Below are 24,225 nucleotides of genomic sequence, written 5' to 3'. Positions count from 1 at the left end.
ACCCCTCAGTGTAACTGTCCATTAAGTAAAGTGGGTGTAAGTTGTCACAATCCAAGAAGCAGGTATCTATTATTTTTGTTCCCCCTTTTATCTCTACTAGCCATAAAAAAGGGAACAGGTAACCCAGCTTGGGGCAGCCTCGAACTTCACCTGCTTGGCCATCAGAATTTCCTGAGGGGTGGGCATGCGATCCAATCTGGGCTAGCCAGGGTTCTTCCCTAGAGGTTTCAAAGTAGAGCTGGACAAGGAAGCCAACTTTTCTGTCTGGCTGTTAAATTGTGAGGATATGAAGCTATAGGGGCTGATGCCAAATTCTCAACATCAGCCAATTTGAGGAAGTGTCACACATCCCCAGAGAAATGTAAATGGAGATTGAGGGATAGGGTGGCATATTAAAATCCCCAATTCTAGATATTTATGAGGCCAGCTCTTTCCTTGATTTTTCAGGAGTTTGGATACATGAGCCTATAAATCACCTTTTATTGCTTAAGCCAGTTTAATTTGTTAATTGTAACCAGGAGAGTCCTAGCTATATAAACCCTTCTGTCTATGACTTTTCCCATCATAGGGCCCAGATGCCCTTGTACCGCCCCTCAGTTGCTCAAGACCAGGTGTCCTTATACAGCAGCACAAGGGGCTCCTAAGGGGTTGATTCTTGCCTGTTTATAAAGCTGAAAACTCCTGTCCACAAAGACACTGTCCATCATGGATAGACAAGGCATCCGTAGGATCAATGCATGTCTTCCTGCAAGAGTTAGGGCTCTGTGAGGCAGGGCATTCTGCTTGCTTTGTCCACTGAGGTGCCCATCTGTCTAAAGAGGGCCAGGCACATGTGGCTATTCATTCATTCATTCATTCACAGGGCCATGCAGAGGCTGGGGTACCTCTCTTATTCTGATCCATTATCTTTAGTCACTGTCCACTGCACCCCAGATTTAACCCTCTCCTCAGTCCAACCTCAACTGACCTGCCTGGTTTCATCTTTCCCTGCTCCCCTACTATTCAAAGGGCCTCTGTGTGTGAAGTGGACAAGTTAACCTGTCTGCAGCCTATTCCGCAGCCTCTGTGTCTGCTTGGGCAATTCTGTCCATCCATAAAGCACCTTCCCTCTGTGCTTCAAAATCTTACACTTTGCACTCATGCCTTAGGGCCTGCCTCGGAAGGAATTCCTGCCATGTGGCTGACCCTATCTCTCCTTTTCAGAAAGGATCTCGTGCTCCGCTGGGCCCTCGGAGTGTGTCCATTTAGCCTTCACCCTCTGCTTGGTGCACATGGCCTCTCTCCAGACCACCTTCAGCCCCCTGGGGTGCAGAGCTTCCGTGTCTCTCTTGTCCACTGTCTTTTCCTTGTGTCTCCTCTCATCCACTACCTACCACCACACTTTCCCACCATCCAGGTCCTAGCACATTCTCATACTCAGTGGTGGTCCAACATACACGAGTAAATCTGTACACTGGTGCAAATCAACTCTGGCCTGACTGGGATGAGCCCTTGGTACCAGGCTGCATGGCTTATCTGCAAAGTGGGTTTATTAAACTACAGACTTTTCTGGGGTATGGCTGATAAATACTTGGGTGCTTAGTCTGACACATACACAGGTGCTCGATCAATGTTGCTTTTGTTATTGATAGGCCTTAGGTACCTAGAAAGCCAAGAGATATTTTTCTTTCTATTTCCCATCTAGTTGAGGACTCTGATATTTACAACCTGACAATTATCTCCATTTCATCCCTCACAGTGTGGCCTCCCACACGTCTACCCTTTCACAGGTCCGCTCTGTGCGGCTGCCTACCAACCAGCTACGGGGCAGCTTCTCCCCAGTCTAGTTGGAGTCCATCTCCTGGGCCAGAGGACAAGGAACGGGAAGGGGAGCGCGGCCCCGGCATGAACCCCACTCGCTCTCTGCCCTGCCTGGGCCTGAGAGGTGCACACGGCACCAGCCTGGGCACTTTCAGGAAACCCCTTGGCTGCTGGGCTGCCGACAAGGAAGTCCCCTGAGGACGTGCCGCTGGCTTTCTTGGCTTTGTGCCTCTGCACATACATGCACTGACTGGAGGCTTCGCCTCTCTTGCCAACCCCCAGATAGCTCCTGAGGCTGCAGTGGATGAAGCTCTCCGACAAAGTACCTTTGTGTCCTCTCCTTTTGTTTCGGGTACTTCTCTCTGTCTCCCTCCCTCTGCCTCATTCTGGGTTTTTCCCTCTTTAGCTGTCCTCTGTGATCCCATCTACTGCCTTTCGGTCATTTCTCTAACTATCCATCATCGTTTGTTTCCGCGTGTCTCCTCTTCTGGCTTCTCCTTCTTTGTTCCTGTGCTCTCCTGCTCCCTGCCTGCCTGCATACTTTCAGCTTCCCTGCTCTCTCCTCTCGCAGCCATGATGCTGCAGTGGTGAGGAGGGGACCATCTCTCTGTCAGAGACAAGCTCTGCCGACCTCGACCACTGCTCTCCCACTGCTGCCAATTATCTGGAGGTTGGCACAGGGCCCGGAAACTGCCGCATGCACCACCCTGTGGCTCAGGGCTGCTCCTCCAAGCCAGCCCCCTTGGAGGACCGCTTGGTGCCATGCCCAGGATGTGACAACCTGCAAAGGTCACACACATGCCAAAGAAGATGGAATGCTCTACAAGGGGAACTGACATTGGGCAGATCTGTAAGTGTCCCTCTAGACTTTGCAGTGTTTCACAGAAGTGAGGAATGAAGAGCAAAAAATAGAAATTATAAATTGCACACAGTGCCAATACACACACGCACACACACACACAGTATAACACTGCCATATATCCACATTTTAAATTTGTTTCTTTATAAAATGTGGCTTTTGAATCTATCTTATTTGAGCTATAATAACTAACTCACTATCAAACTTTACTGAGAGCTGGCAGTGTCCCTGGTACTCCCAGGCTGGAAGGTGACCTTACATTTCTAGGATGCTGGGAAATTCTGTAAACTGAGTCACAACCATGTCCTGACACACTCTCTCTCAGGAGTTGGTCGGGTTTCAGAGCTGACAAAGATGTGTGAGGCTTTTTATGCTAAGCCCCTCAGTTTGGAGCTGAGAGATCTGTGGTCTAGAGAGGCTGAGAAAATTACCCAAAGTCAGCCAGCTAGTTGGTAGCAAAGGCGAGACAGGAACTCCAGGTTTCAGGCTCTGGACAAAGTGCCCTTCTCACCGTGCACGCCCATGCTTTCTATAAGGGGGGTACTGAACTTCAGGAAGACAAATGATCCTGCCCAGGTCCCTCCATTATTAGGTGCTAGAGTCCTAATATTTCCTGATATTTTATTTAAAAATAGGTGCTTCCAACCAACTCACCAACCTCCTGGAACAGCTGGTAATGAGACATGGCACAGGCTAATCACCTTGGGTTGGTTTGGGCCTTTTCTGCTGGCTCTGGGCCTGGAGGCTCTTTTCCCCAGCACCGAGGCAAAGGCCTGTCAGAAAGTGCTTAATTGTGTGCAATGAGCCTTTCTCCATAGGGTGGCCGTGTGCCTTGGGTTCACTACGTGGCAGGGCACCCCACACCTGCTGTATGCCTGGTGCTGCATCCCACTTGTGCTCTCACTTGGAGACCGTCGTGTCCAGGTTGGTGGCTCACTGGGGTGGTAGGAATTTACCCGTGTGTGCTGTGGTGCTGCCTCACTTGACACATGGAAAACCCCACGTGGACATGGGAGGATGCAGAAAGGGTGAGTGAAGGGTTATGGAAGCCCTACATACCTGTCTGTGACCACATCATGGCTCCCTACTGGGTTACCATCAAACTTTACTGAGAGTTGGCAGTGTCCCTGGTATTCCCAGGCTGGAAGAGTAAAGCTGTGCTCTGACCGGCCTTGGGTGTTCCCCTGTGGCCTTTGTTAATACTAACGCCACCATTCACTAGGCATCTACTGTGAACCAGACACTGCATGAGAGGCTCCACGCACTGTCTCCCTTAATCCTCACCACCACCCCAGGAGGTCAGCACGCTGAACCAGGGCCACACAGAGGACGCGAAGTGCTGAATCTTGACTTTCTAACCCCAAGGCTCACCCCTGTTTCTCCCCACTGCAGGCGGCCTCCTAGTTTCTCGATTCGCAGGGAACCCGATTAGAGGCTTTTGGCAGTGACTACACAACTCATGGTTCACAGGAAGGGACAGCAGAGCCACGGTGTAAGTCGGAGCAGAGGGGCTGCTTCTTTGGAAGGCTGGGAGCTGAGCCTGTGCCTATGCTTCCTGGGCCCCCAAGGCATTCTGTATCACAGCACATTATAAAAATGCACATTTATCAAATATGATCACCCTGAGGGAAACAAAGTTAAGGCACATCAGCGTGCTTTGTCTTAATGGAGGAATAATCACTAGGTCAATGTTATACAGCCCATATACTGAGTAGGTGACAAGCAGTTTGATATGCCTCATTTATATTACACGAAAACCTGTGAATTAGATATTATCCTTTTTTGCAAGTAAGGAAATTCAAGTCTAAAATGTTAAAAACATCCCCCCCACCAAAAAAACCTCTGCAGATTCATTCAAAGGACTGGGGTTCAAATGTCAAGCTGCCTGCTTCCAGAGCTTTCCCACCACACTGCTCTCATGAAGTACACACTACCATTAGAAAGTTTTCCTACTAAATAATTAAAACTGGCGAATGGCCCTTAAAGAGATATGTTTCAACTACCTGGAACAGTCACTGAGGAAGAACAACCCCTCTGACTATACTCCTCCTCGGCTCTGTTTCAAATCATATATCTTGGAACCCTCAGGCTCTAGTGGACAATATATACCTCCTGCTTGGCAGCTTCACGAGGGGACCCTAAAACTGGGGAATTTACAAGCCCTGCTAGACCACCAAGGCCCTCGCATGCTCAGAATGCAGGACTCCGACTGGCCAAGGACTCCGAGGACCCGGCTCTAGCGAGTCAGCTGGCTCTAAAGATCTACGCCTTTGGTACTGAGATTTTATTTTCCCTTTCGATGCTGTTATGGGGGACAGTTGAAGAGGAAATTCCCTATAGTTCAACAGACTCCAGATTTATGGAGTAGTAGGAAAATATTTGCCCTATGTTTGAAACTGCTGAAGAGGGAAATATTGTTTTCTATGGATTTATGAAAACAGAAACATTGATTTGTTTTGCTCAGGGTTTGTCATTCATTCAATGAAAAATTGATGCTTCTGGGCGCTTTAAGAGAGCCAAGTTTCCCGCAGGTAAGATTGGTGCCTGGGGGAATTGTGACATTCATTTCTTATACTGTCTACTTCACCCTGTGCCTCCTTCCCACCCCATGTTCCCCTTTTAATTCCCATCTGCAATGATCCCAGTGTCCCATGTCACCTCAAACCTTTCCAGGGGGGACAACAATTCAGCATGAATTCACAGCAATTATGAAGAACTGATGGGTCACAATTCCTGTTGGATTTCTGCCTTTTAAAAATTGCTAATGATGAGTAATGCTCCCTAACCAAAATATATTCTTAGACTCCAATGATGTAATTCTAGGCTCTTGTGAGAGAAATAAGTTTGGGTGGAATCTGAAGGTCTTTTCATGGCTCTTCATGTTATATCCCATAAGCAGCGGCAGGTTCTTCTGAAATGCAAGGCTGGCTCTGACTCTGAACAGGGTTTTGGCTGGCTTCAGAACCATCTCTTTCCAGAGCCAAAATGATTCTAGACATTTTGATCTCAAATATCAGTGCAAGGCTTCTTGAGAGGGTTGAGGGATAGGGCTGGCCCATGGTCAAAAACAGAACAGGTCCTCAGAAAGGGAGATTAGTTTGTGCTACCAAAGGATGGCTCAGAATGCTACTCCTAGCAGAGGAGAAAGAAAGAGAAATGCAATTTTTGTTAGCAAATCACTCAATTACACCTAGCTAGGTGGCTGCTGGAGAGAACCCTGTTACTTAGGCTCATCCTCACATTCTCTAATGTCCCTTAATGCAAAGGAGTGACCACAATAATGTTCTCTCCCATGCAAGTACCCCCGTACAATCAAACCTTCTAGCAAACTGATTTACCTCTGCAAGTCTGCGAAGCAACTAAGGGCCTCTTGGACCAGCAGGTTGTCAGTGTCAGGAATAATTAGAAACAGAAGTACTTGGGAAGGGTAGGAAATAGAAAAAAGGGGTAAAGTGGGTAGAAGAAAGGGGTGAGCTTTTGGGGGCAGTAAAGAGGAACTGGGGAAAATAACATTGGCCTTAAATGGCCTTTGTGAAGGAGGTGGGACATGAAATTCATAGGAAGGATTGGGGCAGGTGGCACTAGGTACTGGGGAGGGGCTTAAGAAATAGCCATTTGGATAAGTTAAATAAAGGTAAGCCAAAGACTTTCATTCTCTCCAGCTTCCAGTCACAGAGTGAGACCCAAGAGGAAGGAGCCAATAAAATCTTAAAGACACCCAAGGACCAGGCCCACACATTCCAAATACTTCTTAGGGTGAGTATTTTCTGCAACAAAGCACAATGAATTTGCAAGTATCTCATTAAAGCTGCAGGGGAGGGACAACGTGAAAAGTTTCCAGGGAGGGCAGGATGGTAAATGGAATTAATAGCACAGAACACATAATGCCCATTCTTTCTAATTTAAGATATGTGTAATGTTATTGATATTTTCTTTATTTAGTGAATGGTCTCTTGTTAGTTTGAGTAAACTTCATTAGAATTTTCTTAGTTTTTTTCACAGCCTAGATCTACCAAACTTATTTCCCACTGGAATTTTCACAAAGAAAAATTCTCTTGGTGTGGAGGGTTTTCAGGAACAGTCAGGAAGTTCCCCTAAATCACCAATTCTAGGCTGACCCCACTGCAAGGTGGAATAAGAAACCCCCGTGTGCACACATGGAGACAGCAGCCCAGTAGGAAGGCACTGGGGGGAGGGCGCAGCATGGAGATGTTTGGCGTGCAGAGCAGGTGGAGAGCCAGTGTGGGATCCATGGAGCGCTGGCAGTGAGGGTGCTCAGCCTCTGCCTCCTATCTGAAACGTGGGGGCTATCTGAAACGTGCCATGGTGGAACCATCGTCAGTTTAAGGCAGCATTATTTCCTGTTAGATGAGAATATGCTGGAGAAGGTAAAAGACCGCCCCCATCTTCATGGAAATGACCTCTTGCTTCTCAGATCCCTCAGAAGCCAATGGCTCTGTCTTAGAGAGCAGTTTTGAGTATTAAAGGAAGACAGAAGAGTCCAGAATATAGAGTCCAGGGTTGCTGACCAAAGAGGGCAGACTTGGGTGAGTATACATGAAGGCTCAGGGTGCCTGGTAGGAAATGGCTGAGAGGAGAAGAAGGAGATATGGGGATGAGGAGGCTGAGGAAGCTGGGGCTGAATGCAGCCATCTCCAGGTCTCTGCTGAGGTTCCTCTAGTTCCGTCATCTTATGGCTGGTCAGGGCAGGCCTTCACCAGGCATTTATAGGTTCTCTAAAGGGAAGCTCCTCCCTCAAAGCCATGATCCAAGCCACCCACTGAAATCAGAGCAGTCACAGCACTAGAGCTTCTGGCTTCCAAACCCCTAAATGTTGGAACTGGAAGTGGCTGTATATTCCCTGGATTCCTGAGTGTCTTCAGAGCAGCCTGGGTACCAGGCACTGGGCGAGGCCTTAGGTAGAAAAGGTTGCAGGGAGCTAGATGAAGGGCAGGTTAGCCTCTCCTCCCCGAGCTGGTGCTTGTTTCTTCCATTGCTGGAGGAAGTTTGGATTTGAAGTTATGGAATCATTCAGTGGGGGTGCTGCACGGACAGCTAGAGATCTCCAACCCCTACCCTAGAACAGATGGCCATACGTGGTTCTCCCATCTTGTTTGGTATCCTGCTATATAAAGAGCACCTCTTAAGAACTATCCTATTCTACTGTCATTGTGCCCCAAGGTATACCTTTCTGTACATCAGCATATTCACTTGCCCCAACATTTCCTAAATTTTCTAACTTTGTAAGAACTGTGACAGGTCACGAGGCAGGGTGACTTCACATACCTCTCTGCAATGTGACTCTGCCACAGCTCCCAAAACCCATGAGGTCACTGGAGCTCTGAGACTGGCACAGGGCTAATAAATGTGCTCCTGGGTAAGTCAAAATGTCCCTGGGTCCCAGCTTGCTCCTCTGCAAAAAGAAGGCCTGGGCTAGAAACAGTCCAAGCCTTCTTCCAGTTCCAACGTAATTCACTGAGTATGAATGGCTAAAGTCAGCAGATGTGCTGTTGAAATCAGTGCATGGTGAGTGATCATTTCAAGCACAATGTTGGGAAGAAAACAAGACTTTTTAGCCAGGGGTGTGTGTGTGTGTGTGGAGAGATTTGGGGGTGGGGGCCCCTCTGCCCAAAGGGAAGGGATTCTCCTACTGAGTGTCCCCCACTGAGTGGGGATTCCCTGCCCAGAAGCTGCAGGCCACTCTGGGTTTTGCAATGATGCCAATTCTCCTTTCCTAATGTTCCGGGAAGAACATTTTCATGGAACACAAATCACTAGTCCTTCATCCTTTTGACAGCAAATGGAGACTAATGATTGGAACTGGGACTTAAGAGATGCCATTACATTAGTGCCCACTGCTGCAAACTTGTTCCAGAAAGCTCCTTTGTGCTGTTGGGTTCCTTGCCTGAGGGCCTCACCCTGGGTGCTGCTGGATGGCCCATGTTAGGCAGCAGTGCCTCCCTGGGGGCAGGCATCTCTTCTGCATCTATCTCCCTTGGTGAGTGGAGCCTGAAATTCACAGTCCAGGCTCTTTCTGGCTCCCTCACAACCAGAGCAAACCCCTGATGTGGCCCCGGCCTTTGAGCATATCTTTCAACGTGCTTCTCCTACGAGAGCTCACACGGGCATGTCCTTGACTTCCCTGCCACCTCTCTCTGTGACTGGTGTTTCTTGATACTCAGCTCCCGTTGGAGGGCATCTGAGTCCAGGACACCCCTCCTCTTAACCCAGTCCAGAAGGCAGCTACTCTGATTATCTCCCTTTTACAAGTGGGGAAATGGAGGCACAATGAGGCAAAGTGACTCAGCCAAGGTCAGGCAGAAGGTAAGTGTCAAAGCCAGAACTGGGACCCAGGCAGTGCAGCTCCTGGGACTGTGCTCTTGACCGTGTGGCTCTTCTTTCTGCCTTTTTTCATCTATGCAACCTTCCTGACTCTTCATCACAGCATCCTGGTCTCCATGAAATAAACCACTACCTGGTGACTCTAACCTGTTGTGTTCAAACAGCGGTCCTAGGATTCTAGAAGTACCCCAACTACCTCAGGGCCTCAGAGAGATAGGGACAAAATCATGATGCTTAGCAACCTGGCCACTTCATGAAACTCCCTTTGCCAGCAGAGCTGCCAATGGTGAGGCCCTATATGAACTGGTTTTGGAGCTCCCCACATAGGGTGAGGGAGGAAGGAGGCATCTGTGGTTCACCTCTAAATCTACCACCAGGGACACTGCACATCTGGGATGGGGTAGGGTCTTTTGGGGACCACTGTCCAACAAATCCAGTGAAAACATGCTTTGCTATCCTATCCTGCTGAGCCAGCCATACATAAGATTCAACCTTATTTGATAATGGAATCTGAGACTCAAAGAGATGAAATATATGAAAAAATCCTCATATACTGCAAAATACTATGCAAGATTGTGCTTGGTTATGAGTTATTAATATTCGACTTTCACCCGAAGTGGAAGTGATTTTTCAAAATTCATATTTATGCATGCTCTCTAATTGGGGGGAATGCCTGGCAGCCCTGAGGTCTCCAGGTCCCTGCATCTTGTGGGTCCTGTGGACTCCTGCCCCATGAAGACCCCGTCCCTCCAGGCACATGCTGGCTGGAATAATAAGACATTTCCTCACAGTCCCCCACCCCCACCGCCCACCTTGCATTTATTCCAAAGGCTGTCTTTGCCTCAGCTTTGAAAATCTGCAGCAGCTCTGCAGTTGGGAAGACACTGTATCATTTGGCTTTTTGCCCAGAAAATAAGATGCTTCAGAAAGGTCATCAAAAAAAAAAGTCTCTTGGGGGAGAAAAGGAAAAAAAAAATCCTTCTCTCTCAAGGTTAATTGAGTGGAAGGTGAACTTTTATCACATGTTATCCTTCTTTGAAAGCTGCATAGCCTTAGTACGTGGAGAGGGCACTTCACCAGAGAACACGGGCTGGGCCGCAGCTCAGGGACACGATGTTCTCCAGAGCTGGCCCCGAGACCCCCGGGTCCTGGGATCCGGGATCCACCATGGGGGAGCGGGCGGGAGTACGCAGACACACTGCCACTGTACATGGAGCCCAGGGCTCTGTAGCATACAGAGAACTGAAGGCTGGACACCTGCCCTCAGGGAGCTTTTGCTCTTGTGGATAAAAGGAAGTCAATGGCCATGACGAAACAGATTAGAGATAAGTGTGTGTCTGGGGAGCAGGCGCCTTCTCGGTAGGAGATGGATGCTCGGGGTGCAGAGCATGCTGCTTTGAGCTGCGGGGAGTCTGACATTCAGAGCCTTTGAACTTGCCTCTTACTGTGCCTAGACCCATAGTTCTAACTGGGACAACTCTACCCTCTAGGGGGACATTTGGCAATGTTCAGGAACATTTTTGGTTGTCACACCAGAAGGGAGGTGCTACTGACATCAGGGGTAGAGGCCAGAGATGCTGCTAAGCATCTTAAGCACAGGGCACCCCCCTCGGCTTCCCAGTAAAGAATTTTCCAGTCTCATAAATCAATAGTGATGACATAGAGAAACCTAGTCCAAGAACTAGCTTCTACCACCCTCATTCCATCCACAGTAGTGTCCTCTTTCCTTCAGCTTCCCTCGGAATTTGCTCAAAGCCACCGACCCTTCATCACCATCTTACATAAAATAAGACCCATCTCTCACTCACTCTTTCCCTGCCCTCCTCTTCAATTTTTTCATAGCTCTTATCCTTGTCTGATATGTGTACATGTGGGTCTGTATTTGTTTACTAACTGCTTTCCTACACTAGAATATAAACTCCATGAGAGCAGGAACATTGCCTCTTTTGTTCTTTTTCCTCAGTGTCTACAACAGGGGACATAGGAGATACTAGGTCAACACTTTTTTTATTTTGGTATCATTAATCTACAATTACATGAAGGACATTATGTTTACTAGGCTCCCCTCTTCACCAAGTCCCCCCCACATACCCCTTCACAGTCACTGTCCATCAACATAGTAAGATGATGTAAAATCACTACTTGTCTTCTCTGTGTTGCACAGCCTTCCCCATGCCCGCCCCCCCGCCCCCCCACTATACATGCTAATCATAATTCGCCCTTTCTTTTTTCCCACCCTTATCCCTCTCTTCCCACCCATCCTCCACAGTCCCTTTCCCTTTGATAACTGTTAGTCCATTCTTGGGTTCTGTGATTCTGCTGCTGTTTAGTTCCTTCAATTTTCCTTTGTTCTTATACTCCACAGATGAGTGAAATCATTTGGTACCTGTCCCTCTCCGGCTGACTCACCTCACCAAGCATAACATCCTCTAGCTCCATCCATGTTGTTGCAAATGGTAGGATCTGTTTTTTTCTTATAGCTGAGTAATAGTCCATTGTGTATATGTACCACATCTTCTTTATCCATTCATCTACTGATGGACATTTAGGTTGCTTCCATATCTTGGCTATTGTAAATAGTACAGCGATAAACATAGGGGTGAATCTGTCTTTTTCAAACTGGAGTGCTGCATTCTTAGGGTAAATTCCTAGAAGTGGAATTCCTGGGTCAAATGGTATTTCTATTTTGAGCTTTTTGAGGAACTCTATACTGCTTTGCACATGGTTGAACTAATTTACATTCCCACCAACAGTGTAGGAGGGTTCCCCTTTCTCCACAACCTCGCCAACATTTGTTGTTTGTCTTTTGGATGGTAGCCATCCTTACTGATGTGAGGTGATATCTCACTGTGGTTTTAATTTGCATTTCTCTGATGACAAACGATGTGGAGCATCTTTTCATGTGTCTGTTGGCCATCTGAATTTCTTCCTTAGAGAATTGTCTATTCAGCTCCTCTGCCCATTTTTTAATTGGATTATTTGCTTTTTGTTTGTTGAGGTGTGTGAGCTCTTTATATATTTTGGATGTCAACCCTTTATTGGATCTGGCATTTATGAATATATTCTCCCATACTGTAGGATACCTTTTTGTTCTATTGGTGGTGTCCTTCGCAGTACAGAAGCTTTTCAGATTGATATAGTCCCACTTGTTCATTTTTGCTTTTGTTTCCCTTGCCTGGGGAGATATGTTCAAGAAGAGGCCACTCATGTTTATGTCTAAGAGATTTTTGCCTATGTTTTTTTCTAAGAGTTTTATGGTTTCATGACTTACATTCAAGTCTTTGATCCATTTCAAATTTACTTTTGTGTATGGGGTTAGACAGTGATCCAGTTTCATTCTCTTACATGTAGCTGTCCAGTTTTGCCAGCACCATCTGTTGAAGAGACTGTCATTTCCCTATTGTATGTCCATGGCCCCTTTATCGAATATTAGTTGACCATATATGTTTGGGTTAATGTTTGGAGTCTATTCTGTTCCATTGGTCTGTGGCTCTGTTCTTGTGCCAGTACCAAATTGTCTTGATTACTGTGGCTTTGTAGTAGAGCTTGAAGTTGGGGAGTGAGATCACCCCCACTTTATTCTTCCTTCTCAGGATTGCTTTACCTATTTGGGTCTCTGGTGTTTCCATATGAATTTTTGAACTATTTGTTCCAGTTCATTGAAGAATGCTGTTGGTAATTTGATAGGGATTGCATCGAATCTGTATATTGTTCAGTCAACACTTTTTAAGTTCATGAATGAATGGATGTAGTGCCAGCAGCTGTGTGACCCTGGGCCAGTCACTTAACCATGCTGATATGCATTAGAATTCTCAAGGGAAAAATAAATGCTGATGATGAGAATGTTTCAAGGAGTCTTTTCAGTTTTAAGCTTTTTAAATTCTATATGAAAGTGGAATTTGACTTGAGAGTTTTGGATGACCAAGAGGGCAGATTTCTGTAAGGAAGTACTGTGAAGGCAGAGCGTGTGTGATGGAGTCCCTACCACACGTGGATACTATACAGATCAAACAAGCATAGCACTTAGCCCAGGGCCAGTTTCCCACCAAGTGCTTGGGGGGAGTGGCAGCTACTGTTATTTATACAGAATTCAGGGCCTGGATTAGGGTAGAGAGAGTGAAGTGCTAACCTCAGGTACAAAATCAAAGGAGGTGCCAAAAACTCCTGCAGCAAGCTAAACAATAATTTAATGCAATACCTTAAAAAATGAAAATGAATGCAAAGATCCATAAGGAATGAAACACCAAGAACTTAACTAAAGACAAGGTTAGTATAACTGGTTTTCCTTTTGCTTTGGGCTCCAGTATGGCTTGGCATGGCACTGCTACTGATCCTGTTTTTATTTAAAATCTGGATATTTTGCTCATAATGGGTTATTTTTGCACAAATTTTGATTTTTTAAAAACATTGTATTGAAATATGATCCATCTTGATTACTGAGCTTTTTGGCACTGCCTTCAATTTTGGGCCCTATGTGAGTGCCCTCTCTCCTCCGCCTTGGCCCAGCACTGGGATGGAGGTGCTGGAGAGCAATGGACACATCTAGAGGCAGAGAGGAGCTCTGGACATCCATCCCTAAGGAAGAGAAATAGGGTGAGAGGGAGCTTTGGGGACTGCTGGCTCGACTTCTCAGGCAGAGTGGGGCTGAGAGATTGGGTCTGACTCTAAGTGAAAAGGAAAGAGACTACCAGGGCTGGGTGGCTGCAGGTTCTGAGTTGCCTGGCACAGTCCTGGTTGTAGCAGTTGTCCCAGAGCCATGATCTGTAATTCCTCCTCTCACTCTAACACAGCCAAGGAGAGGCTGTTAGTATATGAGCCCTGCGTTGGGCCAACACCCAAGCAATTGCAGCAGTGGGCCTCTCCTGACCGCTGCAAAGGAGGAAGAAGCTTATGCCCTACTCTCTGATGGTGTCTGATGCTGCTGGAAGAATTCCTCAGGCCCATTGCAGACCACAGCTATGCTTCATAGCTCCTACTCCTTGCCCTGTAGCCATTTTTCACAGTCTGACCTTGCCCTTGTCTGGCCAGACTCTTAGCCCCTCATGGCCTTGAATTGTGACCTCCTGCTGGTACTGCAGAGTAGCTACTTCAGAGCAGTACTCACAAAGATGGCTTTTTTTCCTAGTTGATGGGGTTGGAGAGAAAATGAAATGACAAGAAAAATAAACCATTCATAAAATTAATGTCATATTTAAAAAAAACCCCAGAACTCTCATTTTTATGGTCTTAACCTAAACTTTGATTCCTTATCTGTTGCACTGTTTTCCTGAACTTAAAATGCATGTATAGACTAAAATGCAAGGTCTCCAGCCAGAAATCAAATTCCCATCTCATGCATACATGGTATGAATAATCCAATGGTTTAGTATGTAGTATAGAAAATTAAGTGAAAAGAAGTGCTAGAACCAGAGGGTAGGCACACTTTGATGACTGCAGATAATATGCTAGGTATTTTGTTTTAATACACGTATTTTCATTATCATTGTATATTGGATTCTGAAGTGTTTCAAATTCGGGGCTACATACTTTACAGACACTGTCCTTGTTAACTTTAATTCCTGTAACAACTCTGATAGTGGAAATAACACCTCCATTTTAGAGATGAACAAATTGAAGCCTCCAGGGGTCAAGTTGCCAAAGTCACAAAGTCGGTAAATGGCAGACCTGGTGTTCAAACACAGGCTTCTCTGAGTCCAAGCTCTCCACTGAACACAAGTACTGTCTTGTCTCCCACTGAGGGTCAAACCAGCAGCCAAGAATATCTCTTATACTTGTATGCTGCCCTCTGTCAAAGGGACATGTGATCAGCTGTCCCCACCCTTCAAATAATGAACCGCCACCAATCCTAAAGGGTTCTGGTTAAATGCGGTGTGGTTTGCTGAATGGGCAGATAAATCAGAAGGCATATATTCACACAACCAGCAAAATGATTTTTCAAAATAGAATGTCATTGGTCTTTTGTATAATTTATTGATAACCCATGGTTCTTAAAATCTCTGATAGGAAAGGAATTTAGAAGTCAACTGATCCAAATCTTTGACCATTGAATTGAGATGCCAAGAAACTAAAAATGGCTTACTGGAGTGCAATTGTGGGTACTGGTAAACTATCTCTAAGACGATGATGTGAACAGGAATAGGAGGGAAGAGTTCACTGGGTTTAATTTGATTATTTGTTTTTCAATTTGAATTATATACCCTATTTTGGGAATGAATAATTTTATTCAATCTTTCTTTCCCTCCTTTTCATAATTTAAATCTTACCCATTCTCCTGGTCCTAATTTAATCCTAAATTGAACTTTCCTATTGACTGGATAGTTATTTTTCCTTCCCCTGAACTTCTATTTTTCTCAGTGTTTACTATGGCACTTAGTGCTTAGTTATTGGATTGCTTTGTAAGTTTTATCCTTCCAGACTGATTGCATGGAGAACATAGAATGGGTACCTTCAGCTTCTGGCTTCCCCAGAAACTCCTCATTTGGGGAGGAGCTTTTTGTTTTTGTAGCAGGTGCTTCCAGGGCTCCACCCTTATCCCCTGGACCCTTCAGTGGGCTCCAGCCACCTTACAACTACCAGCATCTGCATTTCTGGGGCTGAGGGCTCTCCCTCCTCTACCCTCAGTGGGAGAAAGCTTGCTGTATTTATACATGGCAGGCCAGAGTTTCAGAGTCACCCTCCAGCAAAAGCCCTCAAACCAAGGACTCTGGGGAGTTGCTGTATAAACACCCAGCTCCCTCACCCCTTGCAATGATTCTGAGCCATGTGGTTTGCATCATTTCCCAGAGTTTCCTCGAGAGTTAGGCTCCAGTGGCCCATAGCAGTAGCTGGCAAAATAAATGATGCACCTTTATTCACTGTCTTTTCCTTCCTGTATGACTTTCCTCACTTCTTTTCTGGCATTAATTCTAACTCCCAACTAGACAATTTGTACTCACATCCTTATCTCAGGGTCTGATTCTGGGAGAACTGAAACTAAGAAAGGCATAAAGGATACTGTCAATATTGACTTGTTGATTGGATGCTTAACTGACTGTCAGAATGTTAGATATAGGGACAGATCTAGCTATGCAGAAACAGATAGAGGGATGGCAGATCTAGGGATTATGTGTTTCCTATTGAGAGGGCATGGTGCTATCCTCCCCAATGGCACTCATTCAGTCCTAGTTGAGCGGCACAATGATGATGGTGGAACAAGGGTGCCACCCCAGGATCATCCACTTCTGCTCATTACCTGTGATCTATCACTGACTTTGGTAAGCAGTGAAGAGCCAAAGTGAATTACGTCAAACCTCTATTACCTGTCTCCCATCCCTGCTGCTGCCAGCTGCATGCAATTCTCGCATATTGTCTTTACACTGATTATCTCTGACAAGGCCAAGAAGAACTGTTGACCCAGGTTATGACTACAGCAAAGGCCCCTTCCCTTTGGAAACAAAAAGAGTGGGGAAAATGCACAACAGCAAGACGTTTCCTAAAAGGGCCATGACAAATTTATAGATAAATAAAATACCAAAGATCAGAGGAGGCTAGATCAGCAGTTTGGACCTCTCTGCAGCCAAGCAGAGAATGTCTTGTCTTGGACTGATTTCCAACTTTGTGATTCACAGCTGTAGCCAAGCAGAGCACGTCCAATAATGCTATTTGTTTTCCACTTAAAAAAAGAAAAAGGGTGGGGAAATATATAAATGGCCCACAGGAGAAGGGGGCATTAGCAGACAGTCAGTCTGACCAGAGGGAGACAGGCAGATGGTTGTGGGACCAATGCCAGCTGGTGTTTCCATAAGTGATTGCCCATCTCCTCTCGGTGCCCCAGCAGTCGGCTTGATTAAGAGGTCAGGAGCAGGCTGCCACAGCACGAGGCCCCAGCACATATGATATATGGCCAGCCTGTCGGTCGCCTAGGAACAGCTCTGTAAAGGGGTCCAAAGACAAATCAATTTATAAGCCCACAAGTTTGGGCTCAGCAGTGTTGGCTATGATTAAAACATGAAGTCTGACTCTTTGGGTTTGCTTCTACTACTGCCACTCAGCCCCTTTGGCTTTGACCCCACATCACTTCTTTTCCTTTTTAATACCACAGTGTCTTTTGATAAGTGACAGTGCTTTTCAGGTGGGATCCTGGGAAGTGAGTGAAGGTGGAGGCAGGCAGACAGGGGAGGGAAGCATTCAGGGAAAACCAGGTGAGGTCTGGCCCCCTTCCTTCACTCGCTGAGCACTTTCTGTGCACCCAGTACTGTGGGGAAAGTAGGGGAAGGAGACGGCATCATCCTTCCTGGAGAGCTGGAGGTTTGTGTATATGAAGCAGTGCAGCCCGGGGGCACAAGGGTCGAAATGAGAAGATTGGATAGTGTAGATTTTTAAACAGTCAGAGAGGAGGTCAGGAAAACACTTCTGAGGGGAGGTGGAACATGAGGTAGGCGGGTCTCACCTAGATGAGGAGGTAGGATTTGCAGAAATGTGCCAATTATCTCAATAACCTTAGGAGAGTCTCTTAACCTGTATACACTTTGGTAGATTTTATCCTTGTTTTTCAGAACGCATAGGATGGAGAACTTTCCAGATCAAGGACTCAGAGAGCAAAGGCTGAGCATGATTCTCTAGGGCCAACAAGTCACTGGTCTGACTGGAGTGGGCCTTGAGACTTTGTTCGTTGACATGCAAGTACTCTGACTCTCAGGTGACTTCCATGGCAGAAGTGAATGGCCTTGGCTTGGCTGCCTGCTGGTGACCCCTTCCACTGCTTATGTCCACTCCGCAGGACCATCTGCTCAGTTATGGATTCTGGTCAGTGATCTTGGACTGAAATTTTACCCTCTCTCCTGATTAGGAAGACAAGGGATTGTGCTTCCCAAGTATAAAATCTACTTAGTAAATGTTTACTATGTACATGCTTTCAGTGAGGCACCAAAATAAGAATAATGGAAGAACCAAAAATATGCAGGTATGATCTCTTTCCTCAAAAAGTTTGCAAACTTTTCATAGAGTGAAGTTAAAAATAAATGCACATATGAAGATACCGCAAGCCTCTGAGTTATGTACCAGCAGAGGTGTGAGCTGCATGCTGGGAGTTAGAGGAAGGAGTGATCACGTCTGATTGGAGGGACCAGGAAAGGTTTCCTGGGGAAGACTGTGGGCAGCCCAAAGATGCCTGAAATTGAGGGAAGGCTGGGGTCCAGGGTTTTATCTAGAACCTTACATGGGGAGTGGCATTTAGGGGTAGAAGGTGATTCTAATTTCCATAGCCTGGTGAAAGCAACCCAAGGTTCAGTCTTGGTTTGCCTAGGACCTTCTCAATTTACCTAGTATTTCATTCTCAAAACTGCCCTGGTTCAGACAATTTGTATAATCATCTTAATTATAGGTAATGCTTTCAGCAGTCCTTCAAGAAATTCCAAAATGGCAATGCTGGATCAGCCATTTTGAGTTGCAATGAATGTGGTAGACAGGAGGTGTTTGCTTGAATCAAGAAATCCCCTTTATTTTGTTTCTCAATAAACAAACACAAATCAATGATAAAAAGCCAAGGCACTCGTTTGCTATAGAATGAACCGAGCCCTGGAAGCAGGTGGGCATGCCAGACATGTACCCATTGTTGAGGTGTACTGGTAACACACCAAAGGATCACAAATAATCTGTTAACACACTCGAGCCACACTCAGTCTTGCTTTGCAGATAAACATGGTCTGTGATTATTTTACAACACTGTTAAGGTGCTGGGGGTTGTCCCTCATTTATTACTTGACTAATAAATACTTTAATTACACTTAATAAATAATGTAAGCAGGGCTCACTGAAGTGGTAATTCTTTAAATTAATTATTAACTGCATGCAAAAGGCTGCACCGCCAGTACCACTAAAAGAAAATTCAGCCTTTAATCTGAAGTGATTATTCATTATCTGGTATAAAGGCTCCATTTGCATATTATTAGGGAAATAAACTTTGGCCTCCTTGGCAATACAGATAGATCTCAAAGTCCGTGCATTATGAATCTCCAAATACCAAAGTAATGATCAACAATATGTAATAAAGTCTCCAGTTTATAGCTCTGTAACAGCTGGTTTTTGATATTCCAAATATATTCCAATGATAAAGTGACCAGTTAACGTATAAGCTCTTTGTGAAAGGTGGTGCCTACAGATGGTCGAATGATAGGAAACGGTAAATGTGCAAACTGCTCATTTCCCTTGAGATTGGAGCTATAAAACGATCTCAAAAAGATATGAGAAGAAAATCTGTTTAACCCTTTTCTGTGCTGCAACCCAAATATGGTACTGCATTTAGCTGTTGTGTGTGTCTGTGTCTCGGCTCTTCTTGGACCCCACCTTCCCCTGGAGAAGCGAAGGTGAATATCTGGATATGCAGGTCTTGCGGTATCCTTAAATTTACCTTGGGGCAAAGAGGCAAGATTAAGTTCTAGTCAAAAGAGAAAGATGATCTCTAAAACCAGCAAACGACTAGGATTCACATGCTCTCGCATCGTCTAGCTTGGTGCTTCCTCCTTGAGGCATCTCCCAGGGGACGAGACAGACCAGGGGACAAGATGCAGGGCACAGTCTCCCAGCATCCTGAACAACAAAATGCTCAGGGCAAAGGAGTGAATTGAAGACAGACGTTTCCAAAGGAGGCTCCCTTTGGCACAAGGTTGGGTGGGGGGTGGGGAGCAGGACAGTAGTGGGGTAAACAGGAGGCGAGGGGCTCATAAAAATGGCAGCAGTCACAGGGAAGCAGAAATGACCTCTCTCCCCATTTTCCATCCCATCCCATTCGTCTTTCTGAACCCCATTTAGAGACAATCTCTTTCAAGGGACCTTCCGGGACTTTCCTCAATCCAGCAGTGTGCACTTGCAGCACAGGCCCGTCAAAGGCCACTGGTCTGTGGGAGGTGGGGAGGGCGAGGGGTGTCCTGCAAGTGGTCATTTTAGGAGCAGCAACTTGTTTCAGTGATGCTGCTATTGTTGGAAATCTTTGAGAATTGCTGTTCATGGTTTCTTTAATCAGCTTGGGATGACATAACAAAATATCACAGACTTGGTGGCTCGGACTACAGACTTTATTTCTCACAGTTCTAGGGGACTGAAGTCTGAGATCCGGTTCTTGGAGAGGGCTCCCTTCCTGGCTTGCAGACAGGCTCATTCTTGCTGTGTCCTCACATGGCAGAAACAGAGCTCTGGTCTCTTCCTCTTCTTTTAAGGACACTAAATGCATCATGCGGGTTCCACCCGCATCATGACTTCTTCTATGGCTAATTACCTCCCAGTGGCCCCACCTCCTGATACCATCACACTGGGGATTAGGGCTTCAACACATAATTTTGGGAGGACACAAGCATTTAGCTCATAACAATGTTCTTATGAATTCCCTCAATGGGACAAAAATTGTATTATAATAATCACTCCCTTTGAGTATGAGTGATATATGCAAAGAGATCATGTACATTATCTCATCTTAACCCCATGATAACATCAAGAAGCAAATATCATTAACCATTTACAATTGAGAACACTGAGATTCAGCAAAGTTAAGTGACTTGCCAAAGGTCACACAGCTAGTAAATAGCATAGCTTAGATTTTAAATGAGTGACTACAGAGCCTAGGAATTAATGGCTATGATATTGCCCTGGGTTTTGAAGGTAGACTGAAGTTTGGGAAATAATGAGTGGCTCATGGGTGAATGTGTTCACCTTCTCATGCAACTTATGCTGCCAAAGGGACTTCTCTAGGCATTAATTTGGATCAAATGGAATTCTAAGAGTAGGAATTTTAAGCACACTAGAGGTCAGGGGGATGATAGTTGGGGAGAAGAGCCTCATCCACCTTTAGAATCATGCCATAAAGGCAACTGCCAAGTGGTACACACACAGGGCTAACTCCATTCTTATCCAGCCTAATCAGTAGTTTGTTGTGCTACAAAGTTCAGTTAGTGCTCACACATATTCTCTAGGTGGACCCACCACTCCTCTGACCTGGGTTGGTACTAGTAGTATCCACACATTAGAGATGAAAACCAAGCACAGATAGGTTGAGTAACTTCCTTAACTGCACAGCAAGTGAGAAAAAGACCTAGGGCTCCAAAGTAGGCATCTTTATCTTTTATCACTGAGGAACCAACAGTCAGGTCCCACATCACTAAAGTCCTCTCAAAAATTATGTCAATCTGACACAAAGAGCTAAAATTTCATCTGTACATTCCCCCTCTTACCTGTAAGGTTTGCATCCATTATTCATGCATTCCCTTGTTCCATTCACCCACTGATTAATTCATTTAATAAATATTTTTGAAGCACGTATCTTGGTGCCAGCCACTCTACTAGGTTCTGGCTATCTAATCCAAATTCACGGAAGGAAATGGAACCGATGAGCTGTTAACTGACTTGACAAAGTGATCCAATTACTTTCCCATTGGTGGAGACTTCATCAGAGACCCCTTCACATTCTCAAATCCTGTAGGTTCTGGGGAGATGTGAGGAGGGGTCTTCAAAAGAGCTGCAGAGGCACAACTACCTGTCGGCCTCATCACTGGCTCCCACTCCCACTTTTGATGAGATGGCGTGATTTCTGATTACAGCCATTAGACAAAACAAAACATATAGAATGCTGGCTTGCCAGTTTCATGCTGCTTAATCAAACAGGCTCGCTCATCATATTCACTCACACATTCCAGGGAAAGTGCCTTTCCATGCTTCAAAGATGGGCATGAGCCAGCCTGCTCCGCACTTCCCTTCAGATGTCACTTTGCTCTCTTTCCTGTTTTAATACAGGCAGATGATCTTTCTTTCTTTTTCCTCCCTTCCAGAGATGACTGATACGGAGATACAACCTCAGCAGAGCTGCATTCCAGCAGAAGAAACCTATGCTCACGACACTCATAATTCAGGAGAATTTCTTTCTAATTGACTTTGGAGCAGGCCCTGAGTCAAGATCAGTATATCAAAGACTGTCAGGCCAGCAGGGTCCACAGAGAGAAGGCAGTCCAGCCACTACTTTACAGATGAGGCTACTGAGGCCCAGAGAGGGGAAGAATCTTGTCCAAGGTCACACAGCGAAGTTGCTGTGGAGAAAGGGGCAGCATGCCAGCCTTCGGATTCCCAGTCCAATGCTCTTGACTCATCTTCTTGTCATGACTACTGATGGCACCACAGAAAACCCTGGAACAGGGGCTTGGGGTCTACAGAACATGCACAAAAGCCTGCTGATCGTTTCACAGAGGAACCATACCTCCTTTGTTTAAAATAGAGGCAAGTTTGCAAAGTTGGTGACAGTCACCTTATTGTCCTTTCACTTCCCCCATCTGGGTCACTGTGCTTTTTCCAGGTGACCCACTCACTGGGTGTGCTCCCAGGAGTCTCATACTGATACTCAGACCTACTTTCTCCCCAGAGGGCCAGGCCCTGGAAAGACCTCTTCTTTCTTCCTAGACCCATATTCAAAGCACAGAGGAGCATGCCTTATACCTTCATTCAAAATGATATCTAAATCACTAGCAACTAATCTAGATGAATCTCATGGCTAAATTTCAGAGGGTTTAGATTTTGGAGCAAAGATCTTTCTATATAGTTTTCAAGACATACACATATATAACCACATGTCTGTCAGTATGGCTGGCCTATGTATTAGCAAGGTGTGCACATAGCCTAAAATTTCCTACAACCTAGCATCCCACCTTCCATGGACATACTCGTCCTGGGTAACTTAGATGATGTTGCTGATGTATATAGGACATGATTTTATTCCCAGTGATCTGGCCTAGCTATAGATAAATCTTTAGTGAATGAAGGTTTAGCAAAAAATAACAATAGCCATAGCTTCCGTTATTGAACATTTATGTTGTATTGGGGACTCTGTTAAGAACATTATGTACATGTCATAGTTTTTTATTTTTATAATAATCCTGTTATGGGTTGAATTGTGTCCCTGCTGATCTGCCACCAATTCAGATGAAGTCCTAACTCCTAATACCTCATAATGTGACTCATTTGGAAATATGGTTATTGACAAAATGATCAGTTAAGATGAGGTCAAACTGAAATAGGTAGACCTCCTAGTCCAATATGACTACTGTCCTCATGAAAAGGGGAAATTTGGACATAGAGACACACACATGGAGATGATGCCATGTGAAGATGAAAATAAGAGATCTGGTGAAGCTTCTACATAACCAAGGACTGCCGAAGAATGGCACCACACCTCCAGCAGCTCTGGGAGAGACACGGGCCAGCTTCTCCTTCACAGCCTCAGAAGGAACCAACTCAGCTGACGCCTTGATCTCAGGCTTCTAGCTCCCAGAACCATAGGACAGTAAATATCCGTAAGCCACCCAGTCAATGGTACTTTGTTATGGCAGCCCGAGCAAACCAATACAAGCCTTAGCACATGATATTCTTTATGTTATGGACAAGGAAGCTGAGGCTCAGAGAGGTTCAGTAACTTGCCTACCGTCACATGCCTGATGAGGAGCAGAGCCAGGATTCAAACTTAGTGTGCTCTCCTGCTTTTATTTGGGAGATAAAAAGCGTTGATTTTCTCTTCATTTCAAGCCAGATGTAATGGACCTTCCTTCTCTCTCAGCCTGGGAGCCAGATCTCTCAGTCTACATCCCCATCACTAACTCAGAACCCTGAGGTGCATCTTTTCTTCTCCCCACATTTCTCCTCTTTCAGCAATTAGCACATCCCCAAATCAAATGCCTAGGGCTAGCATCAGAAAAATAAATTTTCTCATTTTGATCTTAGTTTTAATTTTATTATTTTTGTTTCACCCTTGGTAGTGCATTTGAGGCCCCAAAATACAGTGTATGCTTTCATACTATTAAATGGGACATGACCCTATAAGAAGGCAGTGTCTGGAGACCACAGCCTTCAAAGGTGAATTTTAAAATTCACCAGGAGTGGGAAGGGAAGTCAGGTTTAAATCCAAAATGCTCCCTCAGCCCTGGTCTCTGTAGTCAGAGGGCTCTCCTGCCACCTGGTATCCATCCATGCAGACTTCAAACACACACATGCTTCTGAAAGTTAAGCTTGGCTCTTTTGCCAAAGCCAAACAGACCAGATTCCTTCAGGGCCTCCTCATCTTACCATCCACCCAGCACTAAGCACTAGTGGTCCAAGCCTCAGAAGCCTTATCCACCATTTGTCCTGAAGCCAAATCCATGGTGGTCCTACCTCAGCAGCTACAGCATCCCTGCCTCAGGGTTTTGAGTGGGCAGGGAGAAGAGGAGCCCCAGGGC

General features: G+C 45.6%; 1 long non-coding RNA gene across 1 annotated transcript; it reads left to right on the top strand.

Annotated features, from left to right (window-relative positions):
- The first annotated feature begins 1,010 nt into the window (after positions 1-1,010).
- LOC108392395 (uncharacterized) lies at positions 1,011-23,730 on the top strand. The gene is made up of 9 exons (XR_005061011.2): positions 1,011-4,151; positions 4,748-4,932; positions 5,124-5,190; positions 6,322-6,415; positions 7,095-7,206; positions 8,842-8,983; positions 11,367-11,457; positions 17,536-17,785; positions 21,796-23,730. It is a non-coding gene; the product is annotated as an uncharacterized lncRNA (long non-coding RNA).
- Positions 23,731-24,225: the final 495 nt, after the last annotated feature.

This window comes from Manis javanica, chromosome 9, assembly GCF_040802235.1.
Source record: "Manis javanica isolate MJ-LG chromosome 9, MJ_LKY, whole genome shotgun sequence".
Taxonomy (NCBI): Eukaryota; Metazoa; Chordata; class Mammalia; order Pholidota; family Manidae; genus Manis; species Manis javanica.
This window is presented reverse-complemented; position numbering and strand designations above follow the sequence as displayed.